The sequence below is a fragment of the Rattus norvegicus genome, chromosome X (assembly GCF_036323735.1).
Source record: "Rattus norvegicus strain BN/NHsdMcwi chromosome X, GRCr8, whole genome shotgun sequence".
Classification (NCBI taxonomy): Eukaryota; Metazoa; Chordata; class Mammalia; order Rodentia; family Muridae; genus Rattus; species Rattus norvegicus.
The window spans coordinates 35,341,147-35,355,933 of NC_086039.1; the positions used below are offsets into that span (position 1 = coordinate 35,341,147).

Below are 14,787 nucleotides of genomic sequence, written 5' to 3' on the forward strand. Positions count from 1 at the left end.
TTTTAAAATGGAATACATGTGGATGGCATAAATTAGTATATATATATATATATATATATATATATATGACAGTAGAAAGGGAACATGTTGGGAGTGGTAAGGTTCTTGGGAGAGCTGGAGAGTGGGTATGTGGGGAGGATATAAAGACAAACTTGGTGGAGAAAGAAGTCAGCCAGAGACAGAGGAGCCACAAACTTCTGCAACACCTTGAAGAGTCTTGATCAACTATACACAGTGTATGATCTGACATTGCTCTTGACATACTGGGGAGACAACGCAATAGGACCCAAGACCAGGGCAGTGACTCTGTCCTGTCTTCACAGAAATCTCCATAGAGGATTGCACCCTCCTCTACAGGTTCATGGACAGGCAAGTCAGTTTCTGCCAAACAATACAGATTGCATCCCAATTTGCCTTGAGTACATAAATATACCCTAATTGGCTAAAAAAAACTATAAATAAGCTCATGTGATAAACAATAAAGTTAAATCTGCACTCTGATGCTGGTCTCTGGAGTCTGAATCCCGGGTACCAGGGGCTCCAACTTCGCTTATCCCCAACACTTCCTGGTCCCTGGTCGCACAGGTATGATCAAGACACAATGCCATATACATACACAAAATGTGTATGAGTTGTCAAATGATAGGTGTTTGTTTTTTGTTTTTTGTTTTTTTTTTACTTTTAAACATGGGGCTAAAGATAGCTCAGGAATTAAGCGCTATCTTTATCTGCTCTTGTAGAGGACCCAGTTTGGGTTCCCAGCATCCATATGGTGGCTCACAACCAACTGTGACTCCAGTTCCAGGTGCTCCAACACTCTCTTCTCATGTCTGTGGGTACCAGGCACACATGGGAACACACATGGGAACACACATGGGAACACACATGGGAACACACACACACACACACACACACACACATATACATATATATATATATATATAATTAAAAAGAAAAATAAAAGTTAGAGAGATTGTTCAGCAGTTAAGAGCTTAAGAGCACTGGCTGTCCTTCCAGACAACTGGGTTTGAATTCCCAGCACCCACATGGAGGCTCCTAACAGCCCGAAACCCCAATCGTAGAGAATCTGCTGGAATCTTTGGGCACTAGACACACAATAGTGAACAGAGACATATACATGCAGGCAAAACATCCATAGACATAAAACAAAGTAAAAACAAAATTTTAATGTTTCTTTTTTTTTTTTTCCGGAGCTGGGGACCGAACCCAGGGCCTTGCGCTTGCTAGGCAAACGCTCTACCACTGAGCTAAATCCCCAACCCCCTTTTGATGTTTCTTTTTTTAAAAAAAAACAAAATTTTAAAATAATAAACACAAAAATTAGAGGAAAACGAATCCAGGATACTTCTACAATGGTGCCAAAGAATATAAAAATTCTATCAAGGAATTGGACGGAATGCTGGAGAGGCAGACGTAGATCTCTGGGACTCACCGGCTGGCCAGCCTAGCCTACTTGGTGACACCTGTCTTCTGGCCCCCACAGGCATGTCTGAGAATGTAGTGCATGCGCACACCCAAGTGTAAATTGGCTATGTCCATCACTTCAGCTGCAGTCATATCCCTAGTAGCCTTGAGGTGACCAGTGAACCCCACACCTAGTTTGTGCAGAGACTAGATAGAAAGACACAAGCTAGACAAGCTCATCTCTGGGGAGTTTAGTGGCAAGTGTCTTTACCCTGGAAACCCAAATTTGTATAAAGATCTGTTAGCAGCACACAGCATGGGTGGCCACAAAGCACCAGACACAAAATGAGTAGGTCTTAATGACTTGGAGAGGACAAGGGGAAATATATTCAAATATGCTTGGATATGTGTTAAAATATCCAATCTCAGCTGATGGTGCACACATTAAATCCCAGCAGTTAAAAGGTGAAGGTGGGAGGATCTAGAGGTCAAGTGAAGCTACACAGAGAACAAAACAAAACATAACAAAAAACAAGTGACGTGCACACTAGAAATTAACATGCCGTCTGCTTCCTGAGAGAGCAATTCGACTAGATGCCTTCTGCTCATACCTCCTGCTCACTTTCATGCCTTCCTGACAGGATGGAATGTCCCTCTCACACTGTAAAGCACCATATAGACGTAATGTTGCTTCTTGTCAGGTATTAGTCACAACACAAAGAAAAAATAACCGAGACAACTACACATTAGGAAGGGACTGGGCAAGACAAAGGCAGGGATAAGAGAGCCACTTCTCACTTGGTACAAAAAGTATGACAAAGGGGCTGATGGGATGGCTCAGCAGGTCAAAGCTGTTAAATCTGATGCCCTGAGTTTGACCCCCAGGACTCACATAAGAGAAACTAACTTCTACAAGACATCCTATGACCTTCCCCAATGTCATGGGATACCTGTGGGGGCATACACACAGATGCACACACAAAATAGATAAAGGTTTAAAAACTATACTCCCCAAATACAAGAGAATGATTTTTAATTGCTGAACTGGTCTTCGTAGTAAGCCCCTCTGCCCTCCCTCCTTCTAACAGTCAGAAAACAAACTATCTTAACCTTGAGAGTATACTTGTGATTTCGGGGGAAAGAATGTGGTTACGGAAGTTTCCCCAATAATCAGACATCATTGAGAGCTGTGTTGTGTATTCAAGAAATTAAGCAGCAAGAGGAAACACTTGCTGCCAAGTCTGATAAGATGACTTCAACAGTCCAGGATACTGTGGTAAAGGGAAGGAACTGACTCCTGCCTCCCACACACATCAATGCAGTAAGAAGATAGACAGCAAAGTAGGTGGGTAGGTACATTGACTGGTCGTGGGCTGATTGACTGATAGAAAATGAAGCAGAAGAAAAAAGAAAAAAAAACAAAGAAAGCAAACAACAGTCAAAAAATAAAAGAGGCACGTCCTTATCATCTCTCATCTCAGAATTTGAAAGATTGGAGCCAGAGCATCAGGAGTCCAAGGTCATCCTTGGCTACATAGCAAGTTAGAGGCCAGCCTAGGTATATGATACTCTGTCCCAAAAGCCAAACAAAAAATTAATTAAGCAACCAGGCTGGGGTGGTGCATACCTTTAACCCCAGCACTTATGAGGCAGAGGCAGGGGATCTCTGAGTTTGAGGCCAGCCTGGTCTACAGAACAAGTTCCAGGACAGCAAGGACTAAACAGAGAAACCCAGTTTCAAAAAAACAGAGAGAGAGAGAGAGAGAGAGAGAGAGAGAGAGAGAGAGAGAGAGAGAGAGAACAGAGAGAGACAGAAAGACAGACAGAGAGAGAAAAAGAGACAGACAGAGACAAAGAAAGCACATCCTTAAGTGTGGAGTACTAGGAAGAGGCATGAGGATCTGTTAATTTGAGGCCACCCTGGTTTATAGACCAAGTTCCAAGAGAGCAAGGACTACACAGAAAAACCCTGGCTTGAAAAGCCAATAAGCAAACAAACAAACGTGCAAGCATAAAAGCATGAGATTCAAGCATAAAAAATTAAGCATAAAGAAAGGTGACAGGCTGGAGAGATGGCTCAGCAGTTAAGAGCACTGACTGCTCTTCCAGAGGTCCTGAGTTCAAATCCAGACAACCATATGGTGTCTCACAACCATTTGTAATGAGATCTGATGTCCTCTGCTGGTGTGTCTGATATACTTATGTATAAAAAATAAATCTTAAAAAAAGTGACTTCTAATCCTTCCATCAAGAACTAGAGCAGAATGTCTGGGTATGTAGTTGTGCTAGCTAGTTTAATGTCAACTTGTTGTGCTAGCTAGTTTAATGTCAACTTGACACAAGCTAGAATAATTTGGGAGCAGAAAACCCAATTGAGAAAATGTCTGCACTACACCCCTACGGAACATTTTCTTATGTAGTTGTTGATGTTGGAGGGCCCAGACAATTGTGAGTGGCTATGCCTAGGCAGGTCCTGAGTTGTTTAAAAAAGCAGGCTAAGCAAGCCATGGGGAACAAGCCAGTAAGGGGCAATTCACTTCTGCAACCTCTGCTTCAGTTCCTGCCTCCAGTTCCTACCTTGAGTTCCTGCCCTAACTTCCCTGGATGATAGACTAGTTGAAATAACCCCATCATCCCAAACCCACCCCCACCCATTGCTTTTGGTAATGGTGTTTTATCACAGCCATGGTAGAGTATTTATGTATCTGGAGGACAGAACACTAAGCATTTCATGTGGTAGGAGAGACACTTGCAACACTGAGCCCCACCCACAGCCCTGATACTGTGAATCTAATTTCACCATCAAGTTTCTTATAGGCTAGTGGTTTGTAAAAGGCATTCTTTTCTTTGCTTCGGAAGTACAGGTTCTCCATGGTTTGTTTCTGAGACTGTGAGCACCAGGTATGGACACTGTAGACAGTCTACTAAGCATAGACTGTGAGATGAGGTTTCTCTCTTTTGTTCAGTATGCTGTGCTACTAGATTTCGTTCCTGGGATAAGCAATTATCAGTCATGATCCTGACACAGTCTAACTCAGGAGCCTTGACTGTCCTGTAGCTCATTATGTAGATCGGGCTACTCTCAAACTTGGCATAAATCCTTTTACCCAGTTCTAGGATTATTGATATGCACCACCACACCAGCTAAATTATGCTCTAATGCATAATTCAGCACTCCAGAGGCAGAGGAGGTATTTGGATTGCTGAGTTCGAGGCCAGCCTTGGTCTACAAAGCAAGTTCCAGGACAGCCAGGGCCACACAGAGAAACCCTGTCTCAAACAAAAGTTCCAGTATTTGTTTAAGATTTTGACAGCTTTGTTCCTGTCCTACTTTTCCTCATGCTGTGACAAAATACCCCAACAATTCAACTTAAGGGTTTTTTCTGGTTCACAATTCCAAAGTATGGCCCATCACTGAAAGGAAATCCTAGAAGCTAGAATCTGAGGCAGTAGTTCACATTGCATTCACAATCAGGAAGCCGAGAGCTATGCAGGTCATTATTCAGCTTGCTTTCTCCACTTTATTCAGTCTGAAACCACAGCCTGTGGAATGGTGCCATCCACAAGGTGGGTCCTCCATCTTTAATTAACCTACTCTAGATAACCAATCTTTCACAGACACTATCTATCAACAGCTAAATAATCCCTCACTGCTGTTGCCTGGTGATTGGCCTCTACCTGATTTCAAGTCCTGCCAAGTTGACAATAGGAATCATCACAACTCCAAGGCAACAGCTGTCTGTGGTTCCAAGTTTATTATTTATGTGCCTAGGCCAGGAGAGCTCCCACTTTAGCCTATGTCCTAGATGTCAATTAGCCCCTCGCTGAGGAAACATGCTATTTCAGCTCCGAATATCTAAAGCAAAAGATGACCATGGTGGCTCGTGCCTGTGATCTGAGCACTTAGGAAGTAGAGAAAAGAGGACCAAGAGGTCATCATTCTCAGATATGTAGCATGTTTGAACCAGCCCGGCAGTACACATGAGACCCCGTTTCAAAGAAGAGGAGAGGAGGATGGAACACGGTTCATCCTAAAGTGTTTGCCTGTCATGACCAAACTATGGGTTCGATCCTGAGAATCACCAAAAATAAAGTGAGAATGTATTAATCTAAATATACCAAACAGCTACTATGGTCAAAGAATTATGAAAGATACTAACTTCCAGACTGGGGTTCTAAATATGTCTGTGATAAGCAAGAAAAGGCTGAATAGGGAAAGCAGCGCTTCCATTGGGTCTTGTACCTAGTGCCCTGATGCGTTGAGAGGGGTGTACACTTAAGAACATTTAAACCTGAGAAAAGCAGCAGGATGGTTCATTGGACAAGCGCACTTGCTACACAAGCCTAACAACCTTAGCTCAATCCCCCAACCCCACGTAAAGATGGAATGGAAATCAACCCCACGAAGCTGTCTTCTGGGCTCTATATGCAAACAGTGGTGCATGCACATATAATATAAAAGGGGACAGAGAAAGAAGAGAACAAACCCTAGGCAAACACTTCATGACCAATGTACAAGACTGTTCCAGAATTGCACATGCTTTGCCTTTGCCAGGTATGAGGGATAAAGAGGGTATCCTGACTTCAGGTCATGAAAATTCTTGTGTACTATACTAAGTAGCCAATCTAAATTCAGAAAGAAGAAAAAATGGTGCCAAGAGTCACAGACTAACTAGGGTTGTAACTCAGTGGCAGAGAACCTGCCTCACAAACATGATGGCCTATGTTCCTTTCCCAGTACTGCTAAAAAAAAAAAAAGGCAGGAAGGGAGGGAAGGACGGAGGGAGGGAGGGAGGGAGGGAGGGAGGGAGGGAGGGAGGGAGGGAGGGAGGGAGGGAGGGAGGACAAAGTAAAATGGGTATGCTTTACGATGAGGTAGGCACACTCTGCAAGGGTATAGCAGACACAGGACTTTGATAAAGCAGATATTTTCTATGACTACTAGATATACTAGCATGGGAAAATTGTTTCAAGTTTGACCTTCAAAAAGGATAAAAATGAAGTAAGGCAGAGTGACTCACACCTGTAATCCCAGCATTCAAGAGGCAAGGCAAAAGGATTGTTGTAGATTCAGAACCGGTACATAGTGACCTTATCTCAAAAAATGGGAGGGGTGAGTATACCTGAAAGGTCTTCTTGACCTCTCTTCCTATGCTGACCTGATTCCCACGTCACCAAAGTTCATCTACATCCCCCCCCCCCCAATCAATACTGCCAGGACCGTTTGAGCCATGAAATTCTGATGCTCACTAGGTTGTAGACTCCACCAAAGCAAGACACATGCCCCCCCCCTCTCTCTCTCTCTCTCACACACACACACACACACACACACACACACACGTAATTGAATTCAAGCACAGCCACACCCGACTACAATCTCAGCACTTGAAAGATGGACGCACGAGGATCAGTAATTCAGGCTCATCCTTAGCTGAATATTGAATTCAAGACCAGCCAAAGATACATAAGACCCCCATCTCAAAATACAAACAACTATAGAATAATTAAAACTTGTTAAAAGAGTAGGTCTCAAATATTTTTACCAAACTCACTGAACTACATGGCTAATGGATGCTAGCATGATTTTAGTAATTATCGCATAATGTATATGTACACCAAAACTCACTTTGTTTGGTTGTTAAATACAATTTTGTGTGTTCTTTTTAAAAGGGACCCTTTTTTTCTTCCAGTCATGATGGTCCCTGCCTAAGGTATCTTTCCCTGTGCCCTATCCCTGACCCCTTTACAGAGTCCGCTCTCTGAAAGAGGCCAGGACAATTTGGAGTGAGTGCCCATTAGTGAGTTTTAAGAGTAATCCACAATGTTAACAATAAATGACTGACTCCATGAATGCTTTAAAGCTAAAGTATTCATCAGGCTTTTGTACCTTGAGCTCAGTAGGAAATGCCTTAGAAATAAGTATTTCAACCACTTGATTTTCTTAATAGAAATGACTGAATGTCGGTGGGAGGAGATACTTTGGAAAGGGCACTGTTTGGGGCTATCCACTTTAGAGTCCCAAATGCAGCACTGCAAATGAACTACCAACACAATTTCACTTGCAGGCTTCCTGAGGACTTGAGAGATCTGTGTATTAGCTACTTTTCTTGTTGTAACAACATGCTTGACAAAAGCAACTTAAGGAAAAAGGGTTGTTTTTTAGTTTCTTTTTTTTTTTTTTTGAGAGCACAGTCCATCATGAAGAGGAGGAAAGTAGGATGATGGGGCTGACCGCTGACGATGTGGTGCCAGTGTGAGGTACATGTTCTAAAAGCAAATCAAATGCCCAAGTAATACAAGTTGCCCAAAAGTTTACTCTGGAGTAGATTCCCTTGGTGCTTGTCTGTCTGTCTGTCTGTCTGTCTGTCTGTCTGTCTGTCTGTCTGAGACAGAGTCTCATATAGTCCAAGCCAGCCTCAAACTCCTGATCGTCCTGTCTCTATTTCCAAAGTGCGGGGATGTGGTCTTTTGGGAGATTTATTATTGTTTGGCTGGCTCGTTGCAGTCTTGTTCTTGTTTTTACTTTTTTTTCTCTTAATTTGCATAGCATCAAATGTTGGTGAAAAATAAGTCAAAGGAAATACCTCAAATGGGCTTCAACTGAAGGTAGAAAAAATGTAATGCATTCATTATGTTTAATGCATAACATAAATTACCCTTCACAGGAACCAGCTTTTAACTGTAACTATTTCATGAATCAGATGTCAAATTATTTTTAACTCTGAAACTTCCTAGTTTAGAAAGAGATAATTGAAGGCATAACTATGATAAAGAACTCCAATCAGAATATTATCAAATACAACAACCTTGAATGTCCATTTGCATCTTGTTAAAACATTTCTAGCCATCCCATGAGTGATTCAGCAGTAGAATTCTAACCTGGGGCTGGACAGGTGGTTCAGAAGCTAAGAACAGTTGCTGCTCTTGCAATGGATCCAGGTTTAGTTCCCAACACCCACCTGGCTGCTTACCATTATCTGCAATTCCAGTTTCAGGGGATCTAATACCCTCTTCTGGCCCACCAGGGTACCAGGCATACCCACTGTGCACAGACATACATGCAGTTAAGACACTCATACACATAAAAATAATAAAATGATGTATAGGAAAAACACTTCTAATCCCCCACTTTTCTTTAGATTTTTGAAATATGTGTATTTCTGTACATCTGTGTCTATGGCATGTACAGGTGCCCACAGAGGACAGAAGAAATAGTTAGATCTCCTGGAGCTGGAGTTAATAGACAGTTGTGAGGTGCCTAAAATGGGTGCTGGAAATGAAATTTGGGCCCTCTAGAAGAACAGGAAGCAGTGCTGATCAATCTCTCCCACCCCTTCCCTACTTTCTTTCACCAATACCACCAACTGAGTGTCCAAATATGTTTTGAAGTCAGCACATGCATTCTGCTTTCATGTTATATTTTAAATGAATTCACATTTCACTTGGTCTTAATAATGTTTTATTATGTTTTATGTATTTTGTGTGCATGGATGCATGTGCTACAGTGAGGATGGACATCAAAAGCATCCTTCAAGAATCTGTCCTCTCCTTCCACTATGTGGCTTCTAAGCATCAAACAGATCATCATGCTTGGTGGCAAGTGCTTTTCTCTGCTACACCATCCCATTACTATTCCAGTTTTGTTTGTTTTTATTTTTTGTCTTGTTTTGAGGCAGGGTCTCACTATATGATGGAGGATAGCCTAGAACATACTCGACAGGCCTCCAGCTCACTATCCTCTTATCTCTGCCTTCTTAGTGCTGGGATTACCGGCATAATTCCAACAATACCATCATGGCTAGATTACAGGAAGATTCCTCTTCTCCACTGATTTATAAAATAAGAAACAGGAAAAGCAGAGCCTCCAGTGGGAGAAGGGATCCTGAATCCAGAACCTGAGTTTGTATGGAGAGCTGAATTTTTTATGTTGGGGGTTCCCTTTCTTCCTCAGAATCAGCTGGTATGGGCTACTGTGGAAGATCAGATAATGCAAACAAAGAAAAGAAAGCTGACTGGCTCCCACTACACAAGTCCCACCCAACCTCTCCCAGGAGATTTGAGAGTCCCACCAAAAAGGCTACCAAGTCTTTGTCTCGTAGAGGAAAAAGAATCAAGAAGTCAACCATCTTAAATGTTTGAGTGAAAAGTACCTTAATTTACCTAAAGCTCCTTTTCCTGACTGTCAGCCCATCAGGGAGCTCTCTGATACCTTGGCCCTCAGATGGATCATAGAATTAAAGTCAGCTATGTTCCTGAGAAGCCTCCTCTAAATGCAGCTGAGACAACTTTAAAGCAGAAAAGAGACCAGAGTTGCTACAGATTCAGAAGTATTCTGCAACACTACAAAGTGTTCTATTAGATCTTGTGGATAAATCAGGTTTGAAATAGCTTATAACGAATTTTTGCTCTCTTTTCTGGGTACCCTTGGACGCAGCATATACTGTAGCCCTTACAGAAAAATCTATTTCTCTTTTTACCTGTGCCTGTTAAGAACCTATTCTGAATAATAATATCTGTGGCGATTTTGTAGGCAATCATATCACTCTTCATGCATGCCAAATAGGTAGGGAGGTCATGACGACCAAAGAAATGAAACAGATTGTAGCAGCAAACAGCTCATAAGAGAGTCTCCTTGTTTCCAACATGTTTGCTTTCTTCAGCTAGAAGAGCAAGAATGACCATGCCCACTAAGTAATTGCTATCTACCCAAGTAAAGTCACTCCTCAGGCACTGTGGTTTGGGCTGTATTATGATTCCATCCCCCTTTAATAAGACTTTTCAGCCATCAGCACAACTGCTGGTTCTTAAGGATATTTTTCTCCGGCAAAGTGATCTCAGCACATAAAAACATTCAATAGCAATTAGGTTTTATTGTTCTCATCTCACTTATGTGTATAGGAGCCATTGAAATGTAAAATGCACACATCCTCTGACTTAGCAATTTCCCTTCTATGGATTCATCCCACAGATGTGCTTATGTGTGGATGCAGAACATATTGGTACATGGAGGTCAAAATGTAGAGTGACTTCCGGTTACAAAAATAAAGCGCACAACCTAAATACAAGACTATGAACACAATACGATGCATGCAATAAATCCCCTCATGCGCACAGTGCACACAGCTAGGCAAGCCATAAAACGTCCTTACACAATGATAGGTGATCGGTACAACCGTGATCAGTATAAGGTAGGAACAGTGTCTCAAGGAAGCTAGCTAAAGCGGCTGTGAGTGTGGCCCAGTAGTTAATACACACACACACACACAGGAGAGAGAGAGAGAGAGAGAGAGAGAGAGAGAGAGAGAGAGAGAGAGAGAGCGAGCGCGAGCATGCGTCCCTCAACTAATAATAGCACAAAACAAAGGTAGTTGCCTCTGTGGAAGACAAGTAAAGCAAAATGAGACTAATGCAATCCCTTTATACCTTTTCTATAGCCTTAACTTTTTTATCCTGTGCGTCAATTATTCTTTAATGTCTACACACATACGGAGTTAAAAAGCTGTCAGCCGAGACTTAACCTGGACAAAGCTATCTAATAGCGGCACCTACTGGTAAAATCCCTTCTTAACCCTAAGTAGCACCTGAAAAAGAAAAGCCATCGTTTTCCTGGCAGAGCCACTCACTGCGGCCATTACTCAGGAAATACACTTCTATTAAAGCCTCCTAAGGAATTTTTTGCTGATATGAGGCCTTCTGAGCACGAGGCTTCAAAGTACCATCTGGTCGGGAAGTAATGGTTTATTATGGTTTGAACTGAAAGCTATAAAACGGCATGAATATTTCTATATCCTTCCACGAGGTGATCTCCAGCACATAATGCCTCAAGTTAAGAAAAAAAAATCAGGAAAGAAATGAGAAAAATATAGTATGATGTATCTTAAAAGAAGAGAAGTTACAGATGAACAGGCATATTTGTTTATATTTTTAATTAATTCTAAGATTTATTTTTATCTATGTATATGAGTCTTTTGCCTGCATGTATATAAGTGTACTATGTCTATACGGTGTGCACAAAGGCCAGAGGAGAGGTCAGATCCCCTGGAACTGGAGCTGTAGGTGTTTGTGAGCTGCTATGGAAGTGTGGGGAACTGAACCCAGGTCCTCTGCAAGAACAGGTGCTCTTAACTGCTGAATCATCTCTCCAGACCCTACTTATATTGTTTAAAATGGAAAGCTGGGGCTAACAAGATGGCCTGGTAGATAAGGATGCTTGCCACCAAGCTAATGATCAGAATTCTGCCCCCCGAGACTTGGATGGTGGAAGGAGAGAACCAAATCCCATCAAAGTTGTCTCTACTACAGCATGCCCATGAACTGGGACACATATACACGGACATACACTTAAACGGAATGTCATTTTTAATGGAATGAACAAAGGAAAAAAAAAGAACAAATAGTTGCTATAAAGGAGGAGTGTTATGATTCAAGTATGAAATGCACAGCACAGGTCCCTGTTGTTTATGTGTTTGAACACTTGTTCCCAGCTACAGTGCTATTTAGGAAAGCTGAGGAGACTTTTGGACAAGGGGTTTAGTTGGCAGATGGATGCTGGACTGTTTAATATGGAATGAGGGTTAATAGACCAGCTCTGCTTGGCACTTGTTATTGTCAGCCTACAGCATAAGACAAAGTACCTCATGCTCCCACCAGCATGGAGAAGAATCAGTCCCACCCACATGTCTTCTCTATTGTGAATATATATATATATATATATATATATATATATATATATATATATATCCTCAAACTGTGAGGCAAATTAAACCATTCAGAAGTAGCTAACTCTGTCGTGTGCTTTCCTAGCATTCACAAAGCCCTGGGGTTTCATTCCCCAATAAAGGAGAAGTGGGGATACATACCTGGAATCCCAGCACTTGGGAGGTAACAGCCAAAGAATCAGAATCCTTACTCACATGAGACCCTGTCTTAATTTTAAAAACAAACAAACCAACACTCTTCCCATAAGCTGCTACAGTTGAGATTAATCACATCAGAGAGATGAGAAAAGTAAGGAGTATAAAGGAGTAAGATAGAACTAGATTCCTCTAAACCAGTGACTTTGATTTAATTATATGTCTATGTGTAGGTATGTACATGAGAGCAGGTCAGAGACGTTGGAAAATCTGGAGCTGGAGTTAGAGGTGGTTCTGAGCTGCCTGCTGGGGCTGCTGAGATCCAAACTTAAGGCCCTCTGCAAGACCAGTACACATTTTTGAAACAGGATCCTGGTTGTTCTGGAGCTCACTATGTAGATCAGGCTAGCCTCAAGTCACAGAGATCCACCTGCCTCTGTCTCCCAAGAGCTGAGATAAAAGCATGTGCCACTATACCCAGCCTGCAGCACGCATTCTTAACTGCTGAGCCTTCGTTTAAGCCCAAAGTCAGTTATTCTTAATGAAAACACTTCTACCCCTGCCCTCCCTCCAAGGAACATTTGCTAATATCTGGAGGAAATTTTAGTGCCATAATTAAAGATAGAACTAGTGACATCTAGCACCTCACACATGACAAAATAATAATAATAATAATAATAATAATAATAATAATAATAATAATAATAAACCATCTAGCCTAAAATGTCAGTAAAAAGAAACTTACATCTATAATATACAGAGAACTCCTACAACTGAATGGTAGTATTACAAACAACCAAACTAAAATGGACCAAAAAGGTGAATAGACATTTTTCCAAAGAAAGAACAAAAGTAGCCATTACATGCATGAAAGATATCCAAAAATTATTAGCTATGGGGCAGGATGAGGTGCAACTCAAAGCCCAGAAGAGATGCTACTTCACTTCCACTGGGCTTGCTGTGAGGACAGACACAAACAGTAACAAGCACTCCAGAGAATGCAGAAACTGAGACCCTCACTCACAGAATTTTGTTGTGTATGTTGTTGTCCCTTTGGCAAACAGTCTAGTGGTTCTTCACTAGACTAAGAATAGTTATCACATGACCCAGGAATTCCACTCCTAGGTGAAATGAAAACATGTCCATACCAAAAATAAATAAAAGAAAACATACCCATACATGAATGTTCACAGAAACATTTATTCACAATAGAGAAAAGGTAGAAACAACCAAAATGTCCATAAGTAGAGGAATAGATGGAAAAAAGCACATGCTCTCATGAGAGAACAGTAATTAACCACAATAAGAAATGAATTAGGGGGGTTGGGGATTTAGCTCAGTGGTAGAGCGCTTGCCTAGCAAGCGCAAGGCCCTGGGTTCAGTCCTCAGTTCCGGAAAAAAAAAAAGAAATGAATTAGTGAACCATGCTACAACATACACATTGAAAGTGTTATGCCAGTCAGAGAGTGGTGGCACATGCCTTTAGTCCCAGCACTTGGAGGCAGAGGCAGGCAGATCTCTGAATTGGAGGCCAGCCTGGTCTACAAAGTAAGTTTCAGGACAGCCAGGGCATAGAGAAACCATGTCTGAGAGAGAGAGAGACACAGAGAGAGAGACAGAGACAGAGACACAGAGACAGAGACAGAGACACAGAGAGAGAGAGACAGACAGAGACAGAGAGACAGAGACCAAATGAAAGAAAACAGTCACAAAAGGTCACATAGTAGAGGGTTCCATTTATACGAATTAACTACAGTCAGCAAATCTGGACAGAGAAAGTAGAACAGTCACTTAGAAAGGGATTGGGGATGTTGATGTCTGCTAAAGCATGGGCTTTCCTTCCTATTTCTTGAGACAGGGTCTCGTGTAGCTGAGGTTGGCTTTGATCTAACCACACAGCTGAGGAGGACCTTGAAGTTCTCATCATCCTGCCTCCTTCTCCTCTTCCTGAGAGCCAAGCTTACACACATGCACAGCCAAGCCTAGGTTACCCACTGCTGGAGATGGAACCCAGGGGTTTGTATACACCAAACAACCATTCTACCAACTGAGCTGCATCCCGAGCCTTGGATTTTCTTTTGAAAGTAATGAAGTGACCCAAAATTGATTGCCACGCTAGTGACAGAGAGCTGTAAAAAATGCTAAAGCACATTGAATGAGACATTTCAAGTAGCCAAATCTGTAAGATGTTAAGAACAACATAATCAGGACAGGCAAGATGGCTCAGCAGGTAAAAGCACTCAAGCTTAACAGTCTGGGTTTGATCCCTGGTTTCCACATCGTAGAAGAAGCAATTCCTGCAAGTTGTCCTCTGACCCCCACATACAGGCATGCTGTGGCACATGCACCTACACACATGTGTGAGCACACACACAAACAAACCAAATAAATAAAATCTAAATTCTTTTAAAAGCCACACAGAGAGAACGAGCATGGCAGCTCTTACCTGTGAACCCCAACTTGAGAGGCTATGGTTAGAGAACTGCTGTGAGTCTGAGACCAGTCTGGA

At 42.0% G+C, this 14,787-nt stretch overlaps 1 protein-coding gene across 6 annotated transcripts in view; it reads right to left on the minus strand.

Moving 5' to 3' along the window:
• The window catches only part of Ctps2 (CTP synthase 2), a 140,848-nt gene that overhangs the window by 63,489 nt on the left and 62,572 nt on the right, over positions 1-14,787 (minus strand). The gene's annotated exons all lie outside the window — the stretch shown is intronic.